Source organism: Phacochoerus africanus, chromosome 15, assembly GCF_016906955.1.
Source record: "Phacochoerus africanus isolate WHEZ1 chromosome 15, ROS_Pafr_v1, whole genome shotgun sequence".
Classification (NCBI taxonomy): domain Eukaryota; kingdom Metazoa; phylum Chordata; class Mammalia; order Artiodactyla; family Suidae; genus Phacochoerus; species Phacochoerus africanus.
The window spans coordinates 30403471-30429157 of NC_062558.1; positions in this window are offsets into that span (position 1 = coordinate 30403471).

A 25687-nucleotide genomic window follows, 5' to 3' on the forward strand; every position below is an offset into this window, starting at 1 on the left:
CACAATTAAATTAGTATATACAATCTTGTAAGTTTAGAAGTAAACTATGTGGTTGCAAAAATTAGTGGTAGCAAGGGAAATATATGAAATTTCAAGTTTGGGTATTTTCAATGAATTTCAGCCTTTAATATAAAAACAGCAGAATCTTTTAAAGTAGTTATTTTGAAAAAAAATAAATGGAGGGCAGCTAGCCTTTGTGCAAAAATAATTTTCTAGATTTGAATCCTATGATCATTAAAAACAGAAAGACATAAATTGTGTTTAATTATCATATACATATATAAGATAGAGCTGAAACTATGTTTTTTGTCTTTATGTGGAATGCCATTACAACTTTATAGTCAAGTCCATGAAAATAAACATTTAGAAGATCATGAATTATTAGTCTTAGGTAGTGTTATTCTGCTCTCGGGCCAGCAGAGGGAGCAAAATATAACCATTCCAGATTTAGTTTTCATTTGGGGAACTTGAATAACCAAATTTACTGTTCTATAAACAATAAAGGGAAGGAAAATTATATGAAAAAGGGAGATTTATTTTCAAGGCCCTCACAGAACATCTTAGAAATGGAATAAAATGTTTACTACCCTTGGCTTTTTTTCTCTGAGTTAAAGTCCATAATAAAACTGATCTTTTACAGTAGTTTACATAGTGCCTTTACATGCATTATCTCACTCAACATTTCTGTCAGGTAAATGTATTATCACCACATTATGTATATAACAAGGAAACTTCAGCAGCATAGAGAGGTTAATGGGGCTTGTCAGCATTCAGGAGGTGGTTGTTGAGGACTTCCCTGGTGGCCCAGTGGTTAAGGATCCCACATGGTCACTGCTCTGGGATAGGTTTGATCCCTGTCCGGGTGTTTATGTATGCCATAGGCACAACCAAATAAAAAAAAAAAAAGTGGTTGTTGAGAGGCCAGGCCAACTAAAGTCTTGACTGTTTCCTCAATCACAGAGGTAGTTGTTTAATTGCCCCTTTAGGAGTTCCTGTCGTGGCTCAGTGGTTAACGAATCTGACTAGGAACCATGAGGTTGTGGGTTCAATCCCTGGCCCTGCTCAGTGGGTTAAGGATCCAGCGTTGCTGTGAGCTGTGGTGTAGGTTGAAGACGCAGCTCGGATCCTGCGTTGCTGTGGCTCTGGCGTAAGCCAGCAACTACAGCTCTGATTCGACCCCTAGTCTGGGAACCTTCATATGCCGCAGGTACGGCCCTTGAAAAGACAAAAAAGACCAAAAAAAAATGATAACAATAAAGAAAAAAAATAAATGCCCCTTTAATAAGCATTGCATTGTGCAGTCTTCCTTCACATTTGACACCAGAGATATCTGGCAGTTGTCTCTAGCATATCCTGCAGTCATGTTGAGGTTATTTGTGCATTACCCCACTGTCACCATCACCACATCAGGTGGGCATTGTTAACTAGTTGTTGTTACTGCTAACCTCATTTTTTAAAGGAAATGCCTAAGACACACAGCAGGTAAGTAACCCAGTGACCTGCAATCCAGATCACTCTGACCCCCCACATCCATGCTCTTAATCTCTGTACTGCCTCCCTGTCAAGAGCTCTATAAAAGTACTGGTTTCAAAAAATTGACTCTTGGAGTTCCCGTTGTGGCTCAGCAGGTTAGGAATCCGACTAGTATCCATGAGGATGTGGGTTAAAGGATCTGGCATTGCTGCAGGCTGCAGTGTAGGTCTCAGAAGCACCTTGGATCTGGTGGTGCTTTGGCTGTGGTGTAGGCTGGCAGCTACAGCTCTAATTTGACCTCTAGCCTGGCTACTTCCATATGCTACAGGTGTGGCCCTAAAAGGCCAAAAAAAATTGACTCAATTTCTTGGTTTATTCAGTTGTGTATTGAGAGCACACTTGTGTTGAGTTGTTTTATGTGCTTTGGGGCATGAAAAGAAGAAACTGATAGACTCTGTTTGCTTTTTAAGGCTGCTCATGAGGCATTTGGAAGTTCCCAGGCCAGGGATCTAACCCTCACCTCTACAGCAACTCAAGGTGCTGGAGACAGACTGTGCCACAGCAGGAACTCCAAGAATCTGTTTTAAGAATCTTAGCCCTAGCAGGAGGAAATGGATGGTTTCCTCTCAGGAGGTTCACCACGTGGCCATGTGAAGACAAGGTACCTGGGCTTTGTTGGGGCTGTGAGAAATGTACCTAGGGAAGAGAGGGCCAGGGCTTTCAATATTCATTTGAAGGGTATCTGAAACTTATGGAAAGAACCTTTGAGCTAATCCTTAAAAAGTGTCAGTGGGACTACAGATTTCCATAGACAAAATGAACATTGAAATATATAGGAAATGGTATGAGTAAAAACAAGCAGGAACACCCAAGAAATGGAGGAGGGTGGGGAAAAAAAAAAAAAACTTGAAAGTTCCCTTGTGGCACAGCAGGTTAAGGATCAGGCATTGTCAGGAGTTCCCGTCGTAGCTCAGTGGTTAACGAATCCAACTAGGAACCATGAGGTTGCAGGTTCGATATCTGGCCTTGCTCAGTGGGTTGGAGATCCGGCATTGCTGTGAGCTGTAGTGTAGGTCACAGCGTGGCTGTGGCTGTGGCATAGGCTGGTAGCTACAGCTCCGATTAGACCCCTAGCCTGGGAACCTCCATGTGCCGCAGGATCAGCCCAAGAAAAAACTAAAAAGACAAAAAAAAAAAAAAAGGATCAGGCATTGTCACTGCAGGCAGCTCAAGTCACTGCTGTGGTACATATTTGATCCATGGCCCAGGAACTCCTACAGGCCTGGGGCATGCCCCCTCCAAAAAAAGAAAGACTTAAAAGGATTATTTATTCATTGATGCTAAGGACTCTTGACTCCTTTGCTTTGGAGCTTGAATTTTATTAAGGAAAAGGATCTGCTAAAGATCCTTTCAGCATGGGGAGTTCCCTGATGGCTCAGTGGCTTAAGGATCCAGCATTGTCACTGCTGTGCCTCAGGTTACTACTGTGGTGCAGGTTAGATCCCTGGCTTGGGAATTTCTGCATGCTGCAGGTGCAGCCAAAAAAAAAAAAAAAAAATCTCAATATGAAGTGACCTCATCCAAATGGTTTCTTGAGAAATAAGAGTGATTTGCGAGGAGACATTCTATAGAAGAGAACCCAGAAAAGTGGGAGGTAGTTGTCTTAAGGGGGTGCCCCATTTTCAAAATGGGTTCTGTTTGGAGTATTATGAAGAGAGTGTTGGGTGGAGGACTGAGTTACTGTTTGGACTTGTCCATGCTGTGCCAGGTCTCCAAGCGTGGGTAGGTGAGGTCATAACCAAACACCTGTACTTCAGGATAGACTTGGAACAGGGGTGGGGACACGTTTCTCATCTTTGCCTTCAGTTAAAAGGAATGTGAATTGTCATACAGGTTGCTAAAACAAGGCCAGCTCTTTGTTACCTCCTTCAGAAGGCAGCCTCCTTACTAAAATAACCAAATGACCAATTTCTTTTTTCAAAAGGTTGCCTGTCAAAGCTACAGTCTACTTTGTACCAACAAGAGGCTTCCTCCCAGTTGGTTCTATTCTTCAGTTTCACTGCTGGAATCATTTTGCCCTTCCGTCTCATCCTCTGTGGATTATCATAAGTGCACAAAACCAACAAGGGTTTTGTGACAATCACAACTATGCAAGCTATGACTCAGTTCCCAAGAACTCATGTATACATATCCTGTGTTTTTCTTTAGTGTTTAGGAAAATTATTTTTCTTCAACTTAATATCTTCATTTGGTTTATTGGTAATAAATTCACTTTTAAATGTTTAACATTAAATTATTCTGTTAAAGCCTTTCTAATTAGTTCTTAATTACAGAGCTATTTCTATATTCTTAATAATGTAGAAATCTCTGAACAAGCATGTTTTGAAAATTACCAGCAATCTAGCTAGAACGTTTATATTTGAAATAGATTTTTGGCTTCTAAAGGCGTAACTGCATTTTGTGAGAGAAAGTTGGGGGGAAATGGAGTGAAGCTATGAAATGAGATTAAGCTAAAAGACCTCCCTCCTATCAATGAAAAAAGTAATCAGTAGTAGATCTAGTAGTTCCCTGGTGGCTCAGTGGGTTAAGGATCCAGGATTGCACTGCTTAGGTGCAGGTTTTATCCCTGAGCTGGGAACTTCTTCATGCTGTAGGCGCAGCCAGAAAAAAAAAGTCAATCTAAGAAAGAAATGGACTATTTTATCCAAGCTAACCTGAGAATTATAATGGAAAGCTCTGAGGACTGTTCCAAAGAGGTAAGGGGAGAGCAGTGTATATAATGTGGTTTTGGTGAAGAGGTATATGAATTAACACATCTTAGAAGTTTACTACTATTTGCAAGGAACAAACAGCTTAGTTAATGGTTTTAGTCCTTTGAGAAATATGGGAAGATGCAAGAAACTGGGTTGATAAAATTTTCTTTTGAAAGTATCTATCCGAGGGCCAGTTCTGCCAGCTTTCCCAAAGCACAAAGTGCCTCATCCTGATCTTCGCCCTGAAGTCCTTTCAGGGTGTGCGTGCAGCAGCTAATGACTTGATTCTTGCAGAACTGGATAGTGAGTGACATTCTTTACTTTACAATCCCTTCCCTTTTGGTCTTAATTTTGACTAAGGTTTGGGGAGTCATTTTGTGACCAATTTGTCCCATGGTGCTCATTCCCAGGTCAGGTGGGCATTTCATTCATAGGCCACTCAGTATGCTGTTAACTGGACCAGGCCCTGTTAACAGTAACCAAAGGCCTCTGGCCACCTGTCTTACTGGTCTGTCGTGGTTCAGGAAACTGTTCCTTCTTGTTGCTTCTTCCCATAGCTGGAGCTATGCTATTACAATCATTGACCTTATAGAACTATATATTTGGTCATTTCAAGTCATCCTTTTTTTTATCAAAGGCTCAGTCACTCATCTTTTAATGCAAGAAATGATTTAAAAAATAGGCAGAATATGAATAATATAGCTATAACATTAATAAGGTCATAAATAGGTAATCTTCTAAGGAGTTACGTGGATGGAGCCAGAAGAAGGAAAATGAGCTTTATGGTTGAGCAGATATTTCTGCCGTTGGGGAGGTCTGGTTAACAAATAATACAGATGCACCGTGGATGCTAGAGGGGAGGAAGGAGGCCCAAACCAGCAGAGGAAAGTTTTATGTTTAAACTTCTCTTGTCCTGCTTTGAGATAAGAATTTTATTTCATCACTTCCTAGTCATGGTATGGCTGAGTGAGCATGTCTCTCATCCACATTTGGAATTTGAGTTTGTGGATTTTATAATTTAGAAAACAGTTTCTCAGAGTTTCCATCGTGGCTCAGTGGTAACAAACCCAACTAGTATCCATGAGGATGAGGGTTTGATCTCTGGCCTTACTCATTGCGTTAAGGATCCTGCATTGCTGTGGCTGTGGTGTAGGCCAGTAGCTACAGCTCTGATTTGACCCCTAGCCTGGGAACCTCCATATGCCGAGGGTGTGGCCCTAAAAAGACCACAAAGAAAAAGAAAGCAGCCCTCTCTGTAAAACTCACTTCCCAATCCCTTCTATGAGCTAATATTCAATATCTATGCATTAGATCCAACTCCTAAGACATCTTTATTGCAGTTAAATTACCCCCTTTCATAACTATTTATAAAATAAGATACTTGATTTTTTTGTTTAAAACCTGCTTTTTAAATTGTAAGCAGAAGGAATAAAGCCATAAATTTGAAGGAAAATAACCTATAGAGGAAGCCTACACAATTTTTTCTTCATATGGTTTAGAAATGTATTTTCTTACCAGATAATTTTCTAAACCCCCAATTTTTTTTCTTTCCCTAAATAGAATCCTTGATTTTTTAATTTTTTGATTATTTTTAAATGATTTTTATTTTTTCCACTATAGCTGGTTTACAGTATTCTGTCAATTTTCTACTGTACAGCAAGATGACCCAGTCACAAGATTTCTTGATTTTGTTGCAGATTGTAAATATAACACACATTTATTTTGTATATTCAAACAAAACAATACTATAAAGTAAATGTCATAATTTTCAGAGAAAATCACTGTCCCCAGGTTGGTATAGTGTCTTCCTGAACAAACACATGTAACTAAGAATTTTTTGTTAATGTGCTGTGAATACATAAGTATATGTTTTTGTTTTCGTTTCTGATTATTTTTCTTGTTAGGGCCACTCCTGCAGCATATGAAAGTTCCAGGGCTAGGGGTCAAATAGAATCTGCAGCTGCTGGCCTACTCCACATCCACAGCAATGAGGAATCCAAGCCTCATCTTCGACCTACACCACAGCTCACGGCAACACCAGATCCTTAACCCTCGTGACTGGGCGAGGCCAGGGATTGAACCTGCATCCTCATGGATACTAGTTGGGCTAGTTACTGCTGAGTCACAAAAGGAACTCCAAATCAGATTGAGTATTCTATGTTTAAGGGCAATTTTTATTTCTTCTATGAAATGTCTTTATATCCTTTGCTCATTGTTCTTTTAGCTTATTTGATGTGTAGTAATCCTTTATTTAAAAAATAGGTATTGGAGTTCCCGTCATGGCTAACAAATCCGTCTAGGAACATGAGGTTTCCGGTTTGATCACTGGCATCACTCAGTGGGTCAAGGATCCGGCATTGCCATGAGCTGTTGTGTAGGTTACAGATGTGGCTCAGAATCTGGCGTTGCTGTGGCTCTTGTGTAGGCCGGTAGCTACACCTCTGATTAGACCCCTAGCTTGGCAACTTCCATATGCTTCGGGTGCGGCCCTAGAAAAAGACAAAAATTAAAAAGAAAAATTAAAAAATTTTTAAAAATTAAAAATAGTTATTAGAATTCCTACCATGGCATGCAGGGTTAAGAATTCAACTGCAGCAACTCAGGTTGATGCAGAGGTGCAGGTTCAATCCCTGGCCCAGCTCAGTGGGTTAAAAGATCCACTGTAGGTTGCAGCTGTGGCTGGTATTCAGTCCCTGGCTCAGACAATTCCATATGCCATGGGTTCGGCCATTAAAATATGTGTGTGTGTGTGTATTTTTGCAGGTATTCTGCAAAATTGTTTTTAATTTGTCACATATATTCTAACTTGTTCATGAGGTCCTTTGTGATACAAAAGTTTCAAATTCTTACAAGTCAGATCTTTGAATCTTTTCCTTTATGAATTGACAATTTGGGGTGATACTGTGTTTTCCAAAAGTCTATTTGTTTTGCAAATTCACTGTATGATAGCCAATAATGTGGCTATTGACTGAAACTGTTATTGAAAAATTACTTCCTCCCTAGTATTTAAATTGTGTGATTAATAAGACTCTCCCGGTTTATTTTCATGTAGATGATTTTGCTAATTGCCATCCAGATTGGGTTCACCCTACCCTAACATCACTATATTGTAAGTTTTCTTTCTGAATAAACTGGGAAAGACAATGGTATTGTCTTTAATTTTTATTGGATTATTATTTTTTTTTTGTCTTTGTTGTTGTTGTTGTTGTTGTTGCTATTTCTTGGGCCGCTCCCGCGGCATATGGAGGTTCCCAGGCTAGAGGTCGAATCGGAGCTGCAGCCACGGGCCTACGCCAGAGCCACAGAAACTCGGGATCCGAGCCGCGTCTGCAACCTACACCACAGCTCACGGCAATGCCGGATCGTTAACCCACTGAGCAAGGGCAGGGACCGAACCCGCAACCTCATGGTTCCTAGTCGGATTCGTTAACCACTGCGCCACGACGGGAACTCCTGGATTATTTTTTACATATGGATTAAAGTAAAAAAATGAGAAAAAAAAACCACCTGGAAAAAATGACTATAGCAGAATACCCAAAACATTTTATAACCCAAACAAATTGAGAAACAGATCATGCTGGGAAAAAAAGTTATGAGCCTAACTCTTTATCTGTGGTTATGGGAAGGTTCTATATATATATCAGAAATACATTTGTTTATTTATTTATTTATTTATTTTTGTCTTTTTGCCATTTCTTGGGCCGCTCCTGCGGCATATGGAGGTTCCCAGGCTAGGGGTCTAATCGGAGCTGTAGCCGCCAGCCTACGCCAGAGCCACAGCAACGCGGGATCTGGGCCGCGTCTGCAACCTACACCACAGCTCATGGCAACGCCGGATCCTTAACCCACTGAGAAAGGGCAGGGATCAAAACCTCAACCTCATGGTTCCCAGTCGGATTCGTTAACCACTGTGCCATGACGAGAACTCCAGAAATACATTTTTTTTAATGGCCACACCTGTGGCACATGGACATTCCTGGGCCAGGAATCAAGTCCAAGCTGCAGCTGCAAGCTACACTACAGCTGTGGCAATGCCAGATCCTTAACCCACAGTGAGCTGGGGATTGAACCCGCATTGCCACAGAGACAACACCAGGTCTTATTTAACCCAATGCTGTAACGGGAACTACAGAAATACATTTTTAAAACAAAATTCACAACATCTGGCTACATTTGGGATTTTTGTAATATGAGGAATTATTGAAAAAGCAAGGGTATAACCCTGACTCAGCTTTCTATCACTCCAGACAGAGGAGATTGTTCTTCCAGAAGAACAAGGCTGCCTGAGTGAGCCCTTAAGGTTTTGTGGCGGCTAGTTCGTGAGTCATAAGCAAGAACAACAAATCAAACTGGATTGGGACAGGTTGTGGGATTGGACCGGGGGCAAATTTCTCACGGGCTTCTAATAAGCATCCTTCTGTTCCTACCTTGTTGCCTTCCATGCCTGTCCTGATCCTTGACTCTCTGAACCAATAGCAATTTTATTTCTTGTATTGGTTCAGTTCGCTTATGTTTTTATATGAGACTATATGGAGGAATCTCAAGGCCCTATTATGTCAAAGTGGTTGAAATATAATGTGGTTTCATAACTTAGAGAAAGATCAGGACAGGCACAGGAGGTGCTGGTAGAAGCAGAACCTGTTGCCAATATTCATAATTGAAAGAAACATTAAGTTTCCTTAAACTCAATCCAATAGGTCTGTGGCTTCACTTAACTTCACATTAGAGCAATCAGAGGAGAGGAGAGGTATCTTGGGCCTGCCTTAGGGCATTCGTTCTGACTGTTTCCTCTGCCTGGAATGCCCTTCCCCAGAAATCCAATTGGCTAAGTCCCTCACCTCCTTGGTGAGATCACCCTGACCACACCCATGGCATAAGGAAGTTCCTGGGCCAAGAATTTAATCCGAGTATTTGTTATAAAGCTGGTTTAGTGTTGCTGAATTCTCTTAGCTTTTGCTTATCTGTGAAGCTTTTGATTTCTCCTTCAAATCTGAATGAGAGCCTTGCTGGGCAAAGTAATCTTGGTTGGAGGTTTTTTCCTTTCATCACTTTAAGTATATCATGCTACTCCCTTCTGGCCTGCAGAATTTCTGCTGAAAAATCTGCAAAATAACCTTATCAGGGTTCCCTTGTATGTTATTTGTTCTTTTCCCTACCTGCTTTCAATATTTTCTCTTTGTATTTAATTTTGGTCAGTTTGATTAATACGTGTCTCAGGGTGTTCCTCCTTGGGTTTATTTTATATGGTACTCACTGCACTTCCTGGATTTGAGTGAGCAGTTCCTTTCCCATCTTAGGGAAGTTTTCGGCTATTATCTCTTGGAATATTTTTTCTGTCCCCTTCTCTCTCTCTTCGCCTTCTGGCACCCCTATAATATGGATGTTGGTGCGTTTAACGTCCCAGAGTTCTCTGAGACTCTCTTCATTTATTTTCAATCTTTTTTCTCTTTTCTGTTCCGCATCTGTGATTTCCGCTCATCTGTCCTCCATCTCACTTATTTGTTCTTCTGCCTCCTGTATTCTGCTGTTGGCTGCTTCTAGTGAATTTTTTATTTCAGTTATTGTATTTTGCATCTCTTCTTGTTGAAGTTTTAGACCTTGTATCTCTTTGCTCAGTGTTTCCTGTAAGTTATCCATCTTCGCCTCCAGTTTATTTCCAATGTCTTACATCATCTTCAGCATCAACAGTCTAAAGTCTTTTCTGGAGGCTGAGAATCTCCTCATCACTTAGCTGATTTTCTGGGGTTTTTTCTTTCTCCCTCATCTGAGTTATAGTTCTCTGTTTCTTCATTTTTATAGGTTTTTGGTGTGGTGACCTTCCCACAGATAATAGAGTTGTAGCCTCTCTTACTTCTGGTGTCTGCCCCTCTTATGGCTGATGTCAGTATGGGGGCTTGCTGTAGGCTTCCTGATGGGAGGGACTGATACCTGCCCATTGGTAGGTGGAGCTGATTCCTGTCCCTCTGGTGGGTGGGGCTTTGTCTCTGGATGGTATTAGAGGCAGGGCTGTGTGCCTGGAGGGTCTTTAGGCAGCTGTTTACTGATCCTACCAGGATTGTTGTTTGGCCTGGGGCTTCTCAGTGCTGATGAGTGGGGCCAGATTTTCCCAAAATGGCCACCTCCAGAGAAAGGCACACTGCTAAATATTCCCGAGAGCTTTGCTTTCAATGTCCTTCCCCCACAACAAGCCACATTCACCCCTGTTTTCCCAGGAGGTCCTCCAAGAATTGCAGTCAGGTTTGACCCAGATTCCTATGGAGACTTTGCTTTGCCCTGGGACCCAGTGCATGTGAAAGTCTGTGTGTGCCTTTTAAGAATGGGATCTCCATTTCCCCCAGTCCCGTGGAGCTCCTGTGCACAAGGCCCACTGGCTTTCAATGCCAGATGCTCTGGGGCTCTTTCTCCCAGTGCCAGATCCCCACACGTGGGATTTTGATGTGGGGCTCAGAACTCTCACTCCTGTAGGTGGGTCTCTGTGAACCAGTTACTTTCCAGTCCGTGGGGTTTCGCACCTGGGAGGTATGGGGTTGCTTATATTGCATAATCGCCCCCATACCTCTTGATGTGGCCTCCTCTTTGTCTTCTGGATTAGGATATCTTTTTTAAGGTTTCTGATCCATTTGGTTGAAAATCGCTCAGCCTTTAGTTGTGAATTTTGTTGTTTTTAGGAGAGAAGTTGAGCTCCAGTCCTTCTATTCTGCCATCTTAATCCCATCTCCCCAAGAATTTAATCTGAGCCACAGCTGTGACCAATGCCACAGCTGTAGCAACACCAGATCCTTAAACCACTGCTGCAGCTGGGGATTGAACCAGCACCACTGCAGAAACAAGCTGGAGCATTAACCCACTGCACCACAGCAGGAACCCCCTAACCACCTGATTTAAAACTCCGCAGACTACCCAATCACTCCCAATTTCCCTTGATTTACTACTCTTTTCCATAGCATTTTTCACTCTCTAACATATTATAGAATTACTTTGCTTATTGCTTATTGTCTTCCATCCCTCCCTAGAATTTAAGTTCCACAGGTGCTGGGATCTTTTTCCGTTGATATGTCCCTGGCACATTAGTAAACACTCAATATCTTGTTAGTTAAATGACCATATTTGAAAGTTGGAATATCCTACTTATTTATTACTTTTTAGAGATGGGCCGGCATCTTGGCAGAGAAGTGGATTCATGCAGAGGTTAAACAGTTCGAACTCTGTGATTTTTAAGGTCCCTTCCAACTCCTGAATTTCTATTTTTGTCCTCACTTAGGCTTCCTCCACTGTGAACTGCATTTCATTTTTGATGAACCAAAGTAATTTCCTAAGCTCATTCTTTATTCGGAGCAAATTACCATCATGTTCAATGATGCTTTGTGTGAATGATTCACTCTTGGGTGTATTTACGACGTGTAGGCAAAGATAGACCTTATTGTGTGCTCTCAAGAAGGAGTTGCAACCAAATGTATCTTACAAAGGATTATGTGAAAAACCGCAGGCACAAATAAACAATCAGCTGTGTTGGGATGGGTTGCGTTACTTTCCCAGTTCAATGGGTGTTTTTTCAGGAAGCAGCATTAAATTTTGTCAGATACCTTTTCTGCATTGAGATCATCCTGTAGCTTTTGTCCTTTATTCTATTAATACAGTGTATTCCAGTAACAGATTTTCAGGTGTTAAACCAACTTTGCCTTCTTGGGATAAATTCCACTTGAACATACTGTATAATCCTTTTTATGTATGAGTGGATTCATTTTGCTAGTATTCTGTTGAGGATTTTACATATGTAATTATAAAAAATATTAGTATGTAGCTTTCTCTTTTTGATGTATTGATTTTTTAGGGCTGTGCCAAAAAATGTTCCCTGGCGGTCGAACCCAAGCCGCAGTAGCAACCCAAGCCCCCAAGCCGCTGCAGTGACAATGCCAGATCCTTAACCCACTAGGAACTCTTGTATTGTGTTTGTTTTTGTTTTGGCTTTTTGGCTTTTTGGCTTTTCTAGGGCCGCTCCGGCGGCATATGGAGGTTTCCAGGCTAGGGGTCTAATTGGAGCTGTAGCCACTGGCCTATGTCAGAGCCACAGCAATGCGGGATCCGAGCCACATCTGTGACCTACACCACAGCTCACGGCAAGGCCGGATCGTTAACCCACTGAGCAAGGGCAGGGATCAAACCCACAACTTCATGGTTCCTAGTCGGATTCATTAACCACTGCGCCATGACGGGAACTCCTGTTTTTGTTTTTTGACCACCCCATGGCATATAGATGTTCCAGGGCCAGGGATCAGATCTGAGCCACAGTTGTAACCTACGCAGATGTGGCAATGCTGGATCCCTTTTACCCACTGTGCTGGGCCAGGGATTAAACCTTCGTCCTGGCACTCCAGAGATGCCACTCATCCTGTTGTGCCACAGCAGGAACTCCTGTATTGATTTCTGTGTGTGTGTGTGTGTGTGTGTGTGTCCATGTGTGGCATATGGAAGTTCCCAGGCTAGGGGTCGAATAGGAGCTGTAGTTGCTGGCCTACGCCACAGCAATGCCAGATCCCCAACCCACTGAGCGAGGCCAGGGATCGCACCCACAACCTCATGGTTCCTAGTCGGATTTGTTAACCACTGAGGCACAACAAGAACCCCCTGTATTGATTTCTAAAGTACAATGATGATTAATGAGCCTGTGGATTGTAATCCAATTGTCTGAGAGCTTGTATCCTTAAATAATTTCTTTTTGGCTTTTTTTTGGGCCACCCTGCCGTATATGGAGATTCTCATGCTAGGGGTCAAATCGGAGCTGTAGCTGCTGGCCTATGCCACAGCCACAGCAATGTCAGATCCAAGCTGTGTCTGCAACCTATACCACAGTCATGACGACACAGGACCCTTACTTAACCTACTGAGCGAGGCCAGGGAACAAACCTGCATCCTCATGGATCCTAGGCAGATTCGTTTCTGCCGAGCCATGATGGGAACTCCTTTAAACAATTTTTTTTTTCCTGGTCTTTTCACGGCTACACCACCGCATATGGAGGTTCCCATGCTAGGGGTCTAACTGGAGCTGTAGCTGCTGGCCTACACCAGAGCCACAACAATGCCGGATCCGAGTCGAGTCTGCAACCTATGCCACAGATCACAGCAACGCAGGATCCTTAACCCACTGAGTGAGGCCAGGGATCAAACCTGCCACCTCATGGTTCTTAGTCGGATTCGTTTCCACAGTGCCACCATGAGAACTCCTAAACGATTATTTAAAAAAATTTTTTTTCGGAGTTCCCACTGTGGCGCAGCAGAAACAAATCCAACTAGGAACCATGAGGTTTAGGGTTTGATCCCTGGCCTCACTCAGTGGGTCAAGGATCCAGTGTTGCTGTGAGCTGTGGTGCAGGTTGCAGATGCAGCTTGGATCCTGTGTTGCTATGGCTGTGGTGTAGGCCAATGGCTGTAGCTCCGATTTGATCCCTAGCCTGGAAACCTCCATATGCCACAAGTATAGCCCTAAAAAGAAAAAAAAAAAAAAATTCTCTCATCTTCCTAAGTTATGATAGTTATTCATTACTATTATTGAGGAGTTATTGAGGAAGTTATTATTAACCCTAAGAGCAAAAAATATTCCATTCCATGATCACATATCCATGTGCCAAATGTCACCGAGTAAATTTATTTCTAAATTTCATGTTCTTATTATCTAATTTAATTGATTAAGTTTTGGGGTTTTTTTTGTCTTTTTGCTATTTCTTTGGGCCGCTCCCTTGGCATATGGAGGTTCCTAGGCTAGGGGTCCAATCAGAGCTGTAGACACCGACCTACGCCAGAGCCACAGCAACTCAGGATCCGAGCCGCGTCTGCGACCTACACCACAGCTCATGGCAATGCCGGATCGTTGATCCACTGAGCAAGGGCAGGGACCAAACCCGAAACCTCATTGTTCCTAGTCAGATTCGTTAACCACTGCACCATGATGGGAACTCCTAAATTCTTTAACTTTCACTGATTTTTACCTCCAACATCTGCTTATTAGGTATTTTCCTTCTAACTCTGCCTTTTGTTGATATGTATAATTGAGATGGCTAATAATATGGTAATGTTTAATGATATTAAAGATTGTATTATCAGTTACCTATTGCTGTATAATGGATGATACCAAAATTTAGTGACTTATAACATCAATAATTTATAATTTCTCATGATTCTGTAGGCTGGCTGGACCATTCTGCTCGTGTAACCTAAATTGACTCTTGTTTTGAAATTCCCCTATTTTGGAAATAACTGAGATTAAAAACAGTTAACTTCCATAGAATTCCCTCGTGGCTCAGCAGGTTGAGGATTTAGCATTGTCACTGCTATGGCTTGGGTCACCGCTGTGGCTCAGATTCAGTCCCTGGCCCTGGAATTTCTACATACCACAGGGGCAAGCGGAAAAACACACACACACACATAACTTCCAGAATGGGAAAGAAATTAAGTGGAATAAGATCATGTTTAACATCAGAAACTACTGGGATAAAAATGTCAAATGGTAGTACTAACAAGCCAAACTAATTTTAGTGCACTGAATTTTTAAAACACTACTCTTATCTATTTGGCCTGCAAGAACAGATTACTCCTCCAGCTCTTCCAAGAAATTGTTTGTTTTATGATTGACCCAAAGTACCACATTTAAGTCATATCATTTGTGTCATAATGTGGTGAGACACCAGTTTGATAAAATTGAAAGTTGACCCATCTAGTTAATTATGTACTTTCTCCTTCCTCCCAGGACTAGAAGTCTGACTCTCCTCTGTGTAAAGAGGTCTCAGAAAAGTGTACTGCATACAATAGGTGCTGCACAAATATTTAGGCCATTTGCTATCTTCTTCATATGACTAAGATTCTATTTGTGTCAAGTTTCAATAATACTTTAGTCAAATAGGAGAAGCCCAAGGGTAACTTCAGGAAAAGATTAAACTTCTTGAAGCCGTAATATTGTGGAAAGGATGCTTGTTGACATTAACGACTTTAACAGTTAGGCTTGGTCCTTAGGTAAAAAGGTAGAGGTCCTGGGCTATGTCCCTGGATAATATCCTGCGAGGAGAGACACACAGCTTGTGCCAGAATTAGAGTCAGAGTAGCTTGTGTTTGAAGATGTTACCACTGGCATTCGCTTTTGTACTAGGTGGAATGTGATCCAGAAGCTCAGACGGGGACCTTATCTGGAAACAGGATGGTTGCAGCTATAATTAGCTAAGATGAGGTCATTCTGGAGCTGGGTAAGCTTTTAATACGACTTGATGTCCTTCCAAGAGGGAAACTGGGACACAGACAAAGATACACTGGGAGACTGCTAGGTGAAGACGGAGGTTGGAGTGATGCATCTACAAGCCAAGGAATGCCGGCAAATACTGGAAGCAGAAGAGAGGCATGGAACAGATTCTCCCTTAGAGTGCCCAGAGGGAATTAACCTTGCTGATTTCCTGCCTTCAGAATCATGAGACAGGAGTTCCTGTCGTGGCTCAATGGAAATGAATCCGGCTAGTATCCATGAGGACATGGGTTTGATCCCTGGCCTCACTCAGTGGGTTAAGGATCTGGTGTTGCCGTGAGCTGTGGTGTAGGTCACAGATGTGGCTTGGATCTGGCATGGCTGCAGCTGTGGCATATGCTGGCAGCTCTAGCTCCAATTCAGCCCCTAGCCTGGGAACCTCCATATACAGTGGGTGTGGCCCTAAAAAGCAAAAAAAGAAAAAAAAAAGAATCGTGAGACAATAAATGACAATTGTTTAAACTACTTAGTTCCCAGTACTTTGTTAAGGCAGTCCCGGGAGATTAATACACCCAGTTAGCTGATTAGCATGGATAATATAATGGATAATGACCTTCATTATTAGGACCCAGGACCCTCTTGTTGATGCTCTGTCAGTCACAATGAGTGGTTTTTCCTCTTGGTGTCAACATTGCTATTCCAGCTCCAGCTATCATGTTTGTATTCCAGTCAGCAGGAAGGAGAAAAGGAAGGGACGGTTCTGCCCTTTCCCTTTAAGAACACTTCCAATGTTGTACATGCTACTTCAGCTTGGCCAGAACTTAGTCTCATAGCCACATCTAGTAACAGCTTGGAAAAATAGGCTTCATTCTGCATATCTGTGTGCTGGAAAATTCAGGTGCAGAAAAAAGGAAGAATTGGGAAGGGGGGTTTGGGAGAGAGGCATCTAACAGTCTCTGCCACGGTCTTCAAAACCAAAGCAGTGTAGTGAATGTCATGAATGCAATACTCACTTTACCCTGATCAAGGTGTATTCAAATGGACAGACCTGGGTAAGTGTATGTCAATCAGAGGCCAGGAGAGGCATGCCAAAGGGTGTGTAGGCGTGTCTGTCTGTGTGTGTGTGTGTGTGTGTGTGTGTGTGTGTGTGTGAGAGAGAGAGAGAGAGTGAGAAAGAGAGTGAGAGAGAGAGACTTTGTTCTTAGAAAGCCACATGAAAACATGAATGAGGAAATGTGTATCACCCATTGCTCTGGCAACAATCTCACAACCAGCCTTAGGATGAAATTGGTTCTGCAAACTTCAGGGAAAGGGAAAAGGTTCTGGGTGCCTGAAAGGTTTGAGTTGCTGAATCAACTCAACTGAAGCTCAGTCCTGCTCCAAATTTCCTGCTTCGCAAACTAACAAGTTTCTCTGTTAAGAGTTCGGTTGAGTTAGACCAGGTGCTGAAATCAATGCTGTTAAAATGTAAGAGGGAGAATTACCGGTGTGGCTCAGCAGGTTGCGAACCTGATTAGTATCCATGAGAATGTGGATTGGATCCCTGGCCTCACTCAGTGGGTTAAGGATCCAGCATTGCCATGGGCTGTCGTGTAGGTTGAAGACTCGGCTTGGATCTGGCATTGCTATGGCTGTGGTGTAGGCCGGCAGCTGTAGCTCTGATTCAACCCCTAGCCTGGGAACTTCCATATGCTGTGTGTGCAGCCCTAAAAAAAAAAGCAAAAAAAAAATTAAGCAAATGTTTGAACAGAATGTGAACCTCCATCTCTCACTGGCTGCTGCAAATTTAAGTACCATGATCTTCTTTTAACTTTAGGAATTTCATCTGAGACTCAAGTAGCTTTATCTGGCAGGAACCTATACATGGTGATTCTCAGGTAGCTTTAGATAACCTGTATTTTTTTTTCTTCTTATTTTGGCTGCACTCTTGGCATATGGAAATTCCCATATGGGAATCAAATCTGAACTGCAGCTTCAACCTACACCACAGCCTCACCAACACCAGATCCTTGACCCATTGTGCCACAGTGGGAACTCCTCAATGTAATGCTGATTTTGCACTTAGGAAAGGTTCAAGTACAGGGTGACAGACATTCTCAAATATTGTTGGAAGGATGTAAATTTAGGTCTCAGTTGCAGCTCTGATTTGCCCCATGGCCTGGGAACTTCTATATGCTGCAGATACAGCTGTAAAAACCACAGAGAGCTTCTTACCCCTTCTACCATGTGAGGACATAGTGAGAAGCAGACATCTCTGAACTAGGAAGTAGGCCCTCATCAGACACTGAACCAATCTGCTGGCACCTTGATCTCCAACTTCTAGCCCAGCACAGAAAGAAATAAAATTCTGTTGTTTATAAGCCACCCAGTCTGTGGTATTTTGTTAGAGCAGTCCAATTGGACTAAGAAACCTCCTTAAGGAGACATGTTAAATTATATTAAACTTCCAGTGTAATCATCTTAATTATTTCATTTCTCCTTAATGAGAGAAGTTATATACTACTAAGGAATAAGATTTGGGATGATAAAGGGAATGTATGTATATGTATGACTGGGTCGCTTTGCCCTATGGCAGCAATTGGCACAACATTGTAAATCTACTCTAATAAAAACTTTAAAAAAATATTTTTGCAGGTAATATTGAGCTTTAGAAAGCCATTGTAAGAGCTAAGATTCCCCCCACTACCTTTATATCCAAGAGCAAATTTTCATGCTCCTGGGCACAATAAAGTCCCCACAGAGCATGCATGTTCTTGCTCCAGACAAGCCTTCGAGTAACTGCAGCTCCAGCTGACACCTTGACTACAACCTCATGAAAGTCCACGAGCCAGAGGACCCGCTAAGTTTCTCCTGGATTCCTGATCCTCAGACACTGTGTTAAGATCACGTTTATGGTTTCAAGTCACTAAGTTTTATTTTTGTTTTTGCCAAACCCTCGGCATGCAGAATTAACCAGGTCAGAGATCAAATCCACACCATAACAGTGACCCAAGCCACAGCAGTGACAAAGCCAGATCCTTCACCCACTGAGCCAGGGAACTCCAAGCCTCTAGGTTTTAGATTAACTTGTTATCCTTCAATAGATGCTTCACACAAGGGACAGTGGTTCAATGTAAGATGTATAGAATCTCAACTTGTTTGAGAGTCAAACAAAAGATTGTCAAGGACCTTCTGTTTTGGAGGGCACCATAAAGAGGAGAAAATGCAGTGCTTTGGTACAGACACTATGCCACAATAAATGTAGACAAATCATTAGGTTGAACCACACAAAAGCTGACATTTTTGTACTCAAAAATAACCTAATGCCAGCAATTTCACATGGTTCCACCTGACAGTTGCCAAGAGGCTGGATGCAGATAAGCACACGTATCAATTTTGTAGGAAGGCCTATGAACTTGAGTTTCAGTTATTGTTGACAGAGTAGTCTTGAACTTTTAATTTACTTGGTCTCAGTTCTTTAATCTGTGAAATGGGGATAATAATACTTCATGTTCCCACAAAGACAGAATTATAGCAAGTAATTAGTCTGTGCTATTCAGATGCAGAGATCTGAAGCAGTGAGTGCATTACTGCTTATTATTACACTGGATGTATTTTTAGCTGGAAGACATGGAAAATATAAGTGGCTGGCTTTCTTGGGAGGTAGTTTTCTAATGTATCTTTTTATAGGCATGAGTAGCTGGAAAGCTGAATTTTATGCTGGGAAGAGATTGTATCTTTCTTCCCCTTGAGAAATATTATTTGACCACCTTTCTTCATTTGTTCTGTTTTCTGAAGGAGATATCATATGTGAATAAATTCCTTTAGTTAAAATTTGTCTTATCCCGTTGTGCATTTAGCATTAAAACCTATGCGTTTGTTGGAGTTCCCATTGTGACTCAGTGGTAATGAACCTGTATCCATGAGGTTGTGGGTTTGATCCCTGGCCTCACTCAGTGCGTTAGGATCTGGTGTTGCTGTGAGCTGTGGTGTAGGTCTCAGATGCTTCCCGCATCCAGTGTTGCTGTGGCTGTGATGTAGGCTGGCAGCTGCAGTTCTGATTTGTCCCCTAGCCTGGGAACTTCCATATGCGAGGTACGGCCCTAAAAAGACAAAAAACAAAGAAAGCCTATGCCTTTGTCTATGTGCATGTGTGTGTGTGTGTGTTTGTTGTTGTTACTGTTGCTCATTTGTATTTTTACTGCCAAACCAGAAGCACTGTATACAGATTAGATAATGGAAAAAAAAATACAAACTAATTTTCTTTTGCACTTAAGCTCCTTGAAGTAAACACAGAAAGGAGAATTAACTTTAGCAGCCCTAAGGCACTCCGTAATGACAAAAGGAACATTCTAAACTCAAATTAACTTCCTCACCAAAGATGCCAATTTTGGCTTTTATGGTTTTCATATATTTACAAAGTGAAAAACATTGGGGTGCAACATGAAGAAAGCTGACTTAAGATGCTAAGAAGATTTATTAGTCTTAGGGCTTGATGGACAAATGGAAAAATGGAAGATTTAAGATGATGAGTTTTGATATCAGCTTATGATTTTTAATGGAGTAGTCATAATTTAAGAACTGAAATAAGGTTTTCATTAAGCTCTTTGAATTATGGGATCTTTTCTTGAGGATAACATGAGAATCCCTGCCACTCAATTATCATTCTTAACATTTTGGGAAGGTTGACAAAACAGTCATTTTGACTGATGAGATGTTTATTCAAATTCAGCAGTCGCTCTTTGGACTGCTTTGAACTGAAACTCTTAAGCACTAGGAGGGGAAGTGGACATTTATCACTTCTTGTTACCTAGAATCTAAATGCCTTTCCAACTTGGGGAATTGTGGGGTTGCTTCTGAGCCCCCCTTTCTGATACAGAACCAAAGAGGCAGTGTTGTTCCATTGCCTCCATCCTGGGACCGAGGCTGGGCCAATTGGATGAACCTACTGAGACTTAAAATCGTGAGGAAGGAACCTCAAAGGCCATGCAAAGCTGAAAAAGATTCCCTGTGGATGCAGCAAGGCCAAAAGTCAAAGCGTGGCCAGAAGCATCCAGTGGGAAAAGGCCAGCCTCTTTATTTATTTATTTATTTATTTATTTTAGGGCTGCACCCTCGGCATATAGAGGTTCCCAGGCTAGGGGTCCAATTGGAGCTACAGCTGCCGGCCTCCGCCACAGCTGCAGCAATGCTAGATCTGAGCCTCCTCTGTGACCTACACCACAGCTCACAGCAAGGCCGGATCCTTAACCCTCTGAGCGAGGCCAGGGATTGAAACTGCAACCTCATGGTTCCTAGTCAGATTCGTTTCCGCTGAGCCACAACGGGAACTCCAGCCACCTTTTTTATCCCCATCTTTGGTAGGGCCTGGTGCCTCCTTTCTGTGTTTGTCCTACATCCTGTCCTTATCAGTATCCCCTTTGAAGTTACTTGCAGCTTCCTTTTTTTTTTCCGCTTTTTTGGGCTGCACCCACGGCATATGGAGGCTCCCAGACTAGGGGTCGAATCAGAGCTGTGGCTGCTGGCCTACGCCACAGACACAGCAACACAGGCTCTGGGCCGGTTCTGCGACCTACACACAGCTCACGGCAACACCGGATCCTTAACCCATGGAGTAAGGCCAGGGATCAAATCACCAACCTCATGGTTCCTACTTGGATTCATTTCCACTGTGCCACACGGGAACTCCTACAGCTTCCTTTTTGATACTAAAGGCAGCATTCTTCCACCTGCCTTCCATCCTCCAAAAATGTGCTGTTAGAAAGAGGAGGAAAAAAAAAACAACAAAACACTTGACATCTCTTCCCTTCTCTTTCTCCTTGTGGATTTTCATCCCTTTATCACCATTTTGGTAAGATTTAGGGAAAGAATAGAGGTAAAATTTCCAATAATACAATGAATTCACATAAACCATCATTTAGATTCAGAAATTGTTAATATTATGACATTGGGGGGGGTTGTAATTTTATTATTATTATTATTATTATTATTATTGCCACACCTGTGGCACATGGAAATTCCCAGGCCAGGGGTTGAATCCGAGCTGCAGCAGCTGCAGGCCTACATCATGGCCACAACAATGCTGGATCCAGGCTACATCTGCAACCGACACTGTAGCCTGCGGCAATGCCAGATCCTTAACCCACTGATAGAGGCCAGAGATCCAACCTGCATCTTCATGGACACAAGTCAGGTTCTTAAAACCTGCTAAGCCACAAGTCCCTAATTATTTTTTTTTAATTTTTATTTATTTATTTATTTATTGTCTTTTTGCTATTTATTGGGCCGCTCCCACGGCATATGGAGGTTTCCAGGCTAGGGGGCTAATCGGAGCTGTAGCTGCCGGCCCATGCCAGAGCCACAGCAACTCTGGATCCGAGCCGCATCTGCAACCTACACCATAGCTCACGGCAATGCCGGAGCCTTAACCCACTGAGTGAGGGCAGGGATCGAACCCTCAACCTCATGGTTCCTAGTCGGATACGTTAACCACTGTGCCACGACGGGAACTCCCTTAATTGATTTTTTAATAAAGCATAGTTGATGGAGTTCCCGTCATGGCTCAGTGGTTAACAAATCCGACTAGGAACCATGAGGTTTCGGGTTCGATACCTGGCCTCGCTCCGTGGGTTAAGGATCTGGCATTGCTGTGAGCTGTGGTGTAGGTCACAGACGCGGCTTGGATCCTGCATTGCTGTGGCTGTGGTGTAGGCCAGCAGGTAGAGCTCCAATTCGACCTCTAGCCTGGGAACCTCCATATGCCGCAGATGCGGCCCTACAAAAGACAAAAAAAGACTAAATAAATAAATAAGGCATAGTTGACATACAATATTATATGTTTCAGGCGTACAACAGAGAGATTTATGATTTTTAAATGTTATACTCCCTTTATAGTTATTATAAAATACTGAAGAGTATATCCCTGTAGCTTATTTATTTGATAGGCAGCAGTTTGTACGTCCTAGTCCCACACCCTATGATGCTCCTCCCTCCTGCCTTCTCCCCAATGGAGATCATGAGTTTGTTCGCTATACCTGTGAGTTTATTTCTATTTTCTTATATTAATTTGTTTTATTGTTTAGATTCCACACAAACATAGTGTTTGTCTTTCTCTGTATGACTTATCTCACTAAGCATAATACCATCCAAGTCCATCCATGTTGTTGCAAATGGCAACATTTCACTCTTTTGTGGCTGAGTAGTATTCCATTGTATTTACATACCACATTTTCTTTATCCATTCCTCTTTTGATGGACACGTAGGTTGCTTTCACATCTTGGTTATTGTAAAGATGCTGTTATGGACTTCTCTGGTGGCTCGCCAGATTAAGGATCTGGTTTGTCACTGTTTGTCACTTGTGGTGTGAGTTTGATCCCTGGCCTGGGAACTTTTGAATGCCGCAGGCACAGCCAAAAAAAAAAAAAAAAAAAGAATGCTTCTGTGAATATTATTTTAAAAAAGCCAAAACAACAACAACAACAACAAAAACAGGGAACCTGGAGGAGGAGTTAGCAGTTCAGTAGTGAATAGATGCAATTTGTACCTTAGACACAACCAGTAAATAATTATGGAATAAATTGAAGTGGAGATGCCCAATGAACTTTTTTTTTAGGGCCAAACCCATGGCATATGAAAGTTCCCAGGCTAGGGGTCTAATTGGAGCTCTACCTGCCGGCCTACACCACAGCCACAGCAAACATCAGATGTGAGCCGAATCTGGGACCTACACCGCAGCTTGTGACAATGCCGGATCCTTAACCCACAGAGCAAGGCCAGGGATCAAATCCGCATCCTCAGGGATACTAGTCAGGTTTGTTACCACTGACCCACAATGGGAACTTCCCAATATCCATCTGTATGTACTAATTTGAAAGTCAAGAATTCTGGGCTGGAGATATAGATTTGGGAATTATTTTGTATATAGATAGTAACTGAAGATAAGCAGATTGGTGAGATTATCCAGAGGAAAAATGATGGGTGAGAAAAGAGGGAACAGACTGTTGAAGAACAGCAGTATTAAGGGGTAGATAGAGAAAAGCTTTCCCAGAAGCACCTCTAGATGAATTTCCCAGGGAAAGTCTGAGTAAGCGAGTGTAAATTGTTGGTCATTTTCAGTTCCCATCATGGATTGGTGGTTAAGAACCTAACTAGCGTCCATGCCAACGCAGGTTTGATCCCTGGCCTCGATCCGTGGGTTAAGGATCCGATGTTGCCATGAGTTGTGATGTGGGTTGCAGACGCAGCTCAGATACCTCATTGCTGTGGCTATGGCATAGGTTGGCAGCTGCAGCTCAGATTCTACCCCTAGCCTGGGAACCTCCACATGCTGAAGGTGCTGCCCTAAATAGACAAAAAAAAAAAAAAATTGTTGGGCATTTTGACATGTCAAATGTAACTGGAGTTTGTTAAGTGAAAGGAGAGGAGGTGGGCTTGGGTAGGCAATCAGCGAGCTGGCCATAACTGAGTTCCTCGAGGGCATGGTCCTGGTTCTTAGTCCCAGTGTTTGCTTACAGTTTGTTCCTAACATATGCTCTTTCTTGGCTCAGTCAAGACCCGGCATCTCCTGCTGAGTCAGTCAGCCTTTCCTCTTCTCGCTGACACAGCTGGCACCTCTGAGGCTCTGCCATGATGCTGCTACAGCGGGTCCTACAGCAGGTGCACAAAGCTCTCAACTCGCCATTCACGGGTCTGAGGGAGGCCCAGAAGCTCAAACTGGTCCTTCCCTATGCCTGCACTTGCCGCCTATTTTCTTAACAACGTTCACATAGGAGTGCCCACCCTGCCTAAGGGTTTTCTTCCAGACTCTCAAATGTGGAGTAGGAGACTCCTGTTGGGGGACATGCCTCCTCCCTGCCCCAGATCTCAACCTGTGGATCTGCCTTCCTCACCTGCTCTCTTTTTGTTTGTTTGTTTTTTTTAGGGCTGCACCAGTGGCATGTGGAAGTTCACAGGCTAGGGGTCAAATCAGACCTGCAGATGCCAGCCTACGCCAAAGCCACAGCAATGCCAGATCTGAGCCTCGGCTGCAACCTACACCATAGGTCACGGCAATGCTGGATCCTTAACCAACTGAGTGAGGCCAGGGATTGAACTCAAGTCCTCTTGGCTATTAGTCAGGTTCATTACCTAATGAGTCACAATGGGAACTTCCTTCACCTGCTCTCTATCTTCTTCTTTTTTTTTTTGTCTTTTTAGGGCTGCACCTGCGGCATATGGCAGTTCCCAGGCTAGGGGTTGAATAAGAGCCACAGCTGCTGGCTTACGCCACAGCCACAGCAATGCCAGATCTGAGTCACATCTTTGACCTACACCACAGCACACAGCAACGCCAGATCCTTAACCTACTGAGTGAGGCCAGGGATCTAACCTGAGTCCTCATGGATACTAGTCAGACTCATTTCCACTGAGCCACAACAGGAACTCCTCACCTGCTCTCTTACACTACCCCACTGTAACTCCCAGGACCGGAAGTGGAAGTACAGCATTCTCTCTTCTTTCTTCGATGCCATATAGTTTCTTAACCATATCCAGCCTTTTGACTAAGTCTTAATGTTAGGCAGGAGTTTCTATACATTGTAGCAGAAACTCTGTGGTCTTTCAGGCCCTTGGTATGGCAAATGAGAGCTAAAGGGATTTTTTTTTTTTTTTTTGGCTGCACCTGCAGCATGTGTGGAAGTTCCCAGGCCAGGGATCAAACCCGCATCACAGCAGCAACCCAGGCTGCCAGATCCTTAACCCACTGTACCACAAGTGATCTTCCTAAAGAAATTTTTAATAATCCTCTCTTGCTTGACATTTCTGGAATATCCAGCCTTTTTTTCCCTGCAAAATTCCTTTTGGGGGTTCCACAACACTGTGAATACAACTGATGCCACTGAGTTGTACACTTAAAAATGGTTAGAGTGAGGAGTTCCCGTCGTGGCACAGTGGTTAACGAATCCGACTAGGAACCATGAGGTTGCAGGTTTGATTCCTGGCCTCGCTCAGTGGTTTAAGGATCTGGCATTGCTGTGAGCTGTGGTGTAGGTCGCAGATGCGGCTCGGATCCTGCGTTGCTGTGGCTCTGGCATAGGTCGGCGGCTACAGCTCTGATTAGACCCCTAGTCTGGGAACCTCCATATGCTGAGGGAAGTAGCCCTAGAAAAGTCAAAAAGACAAAAAAAAGACAAAAAAAAGGAAGGTTAGAGTGGCAAATTTTATGTTACATATTTTTAACTACAGTTTAAACAAGTTAGTAATGTAACATACTCCACACTT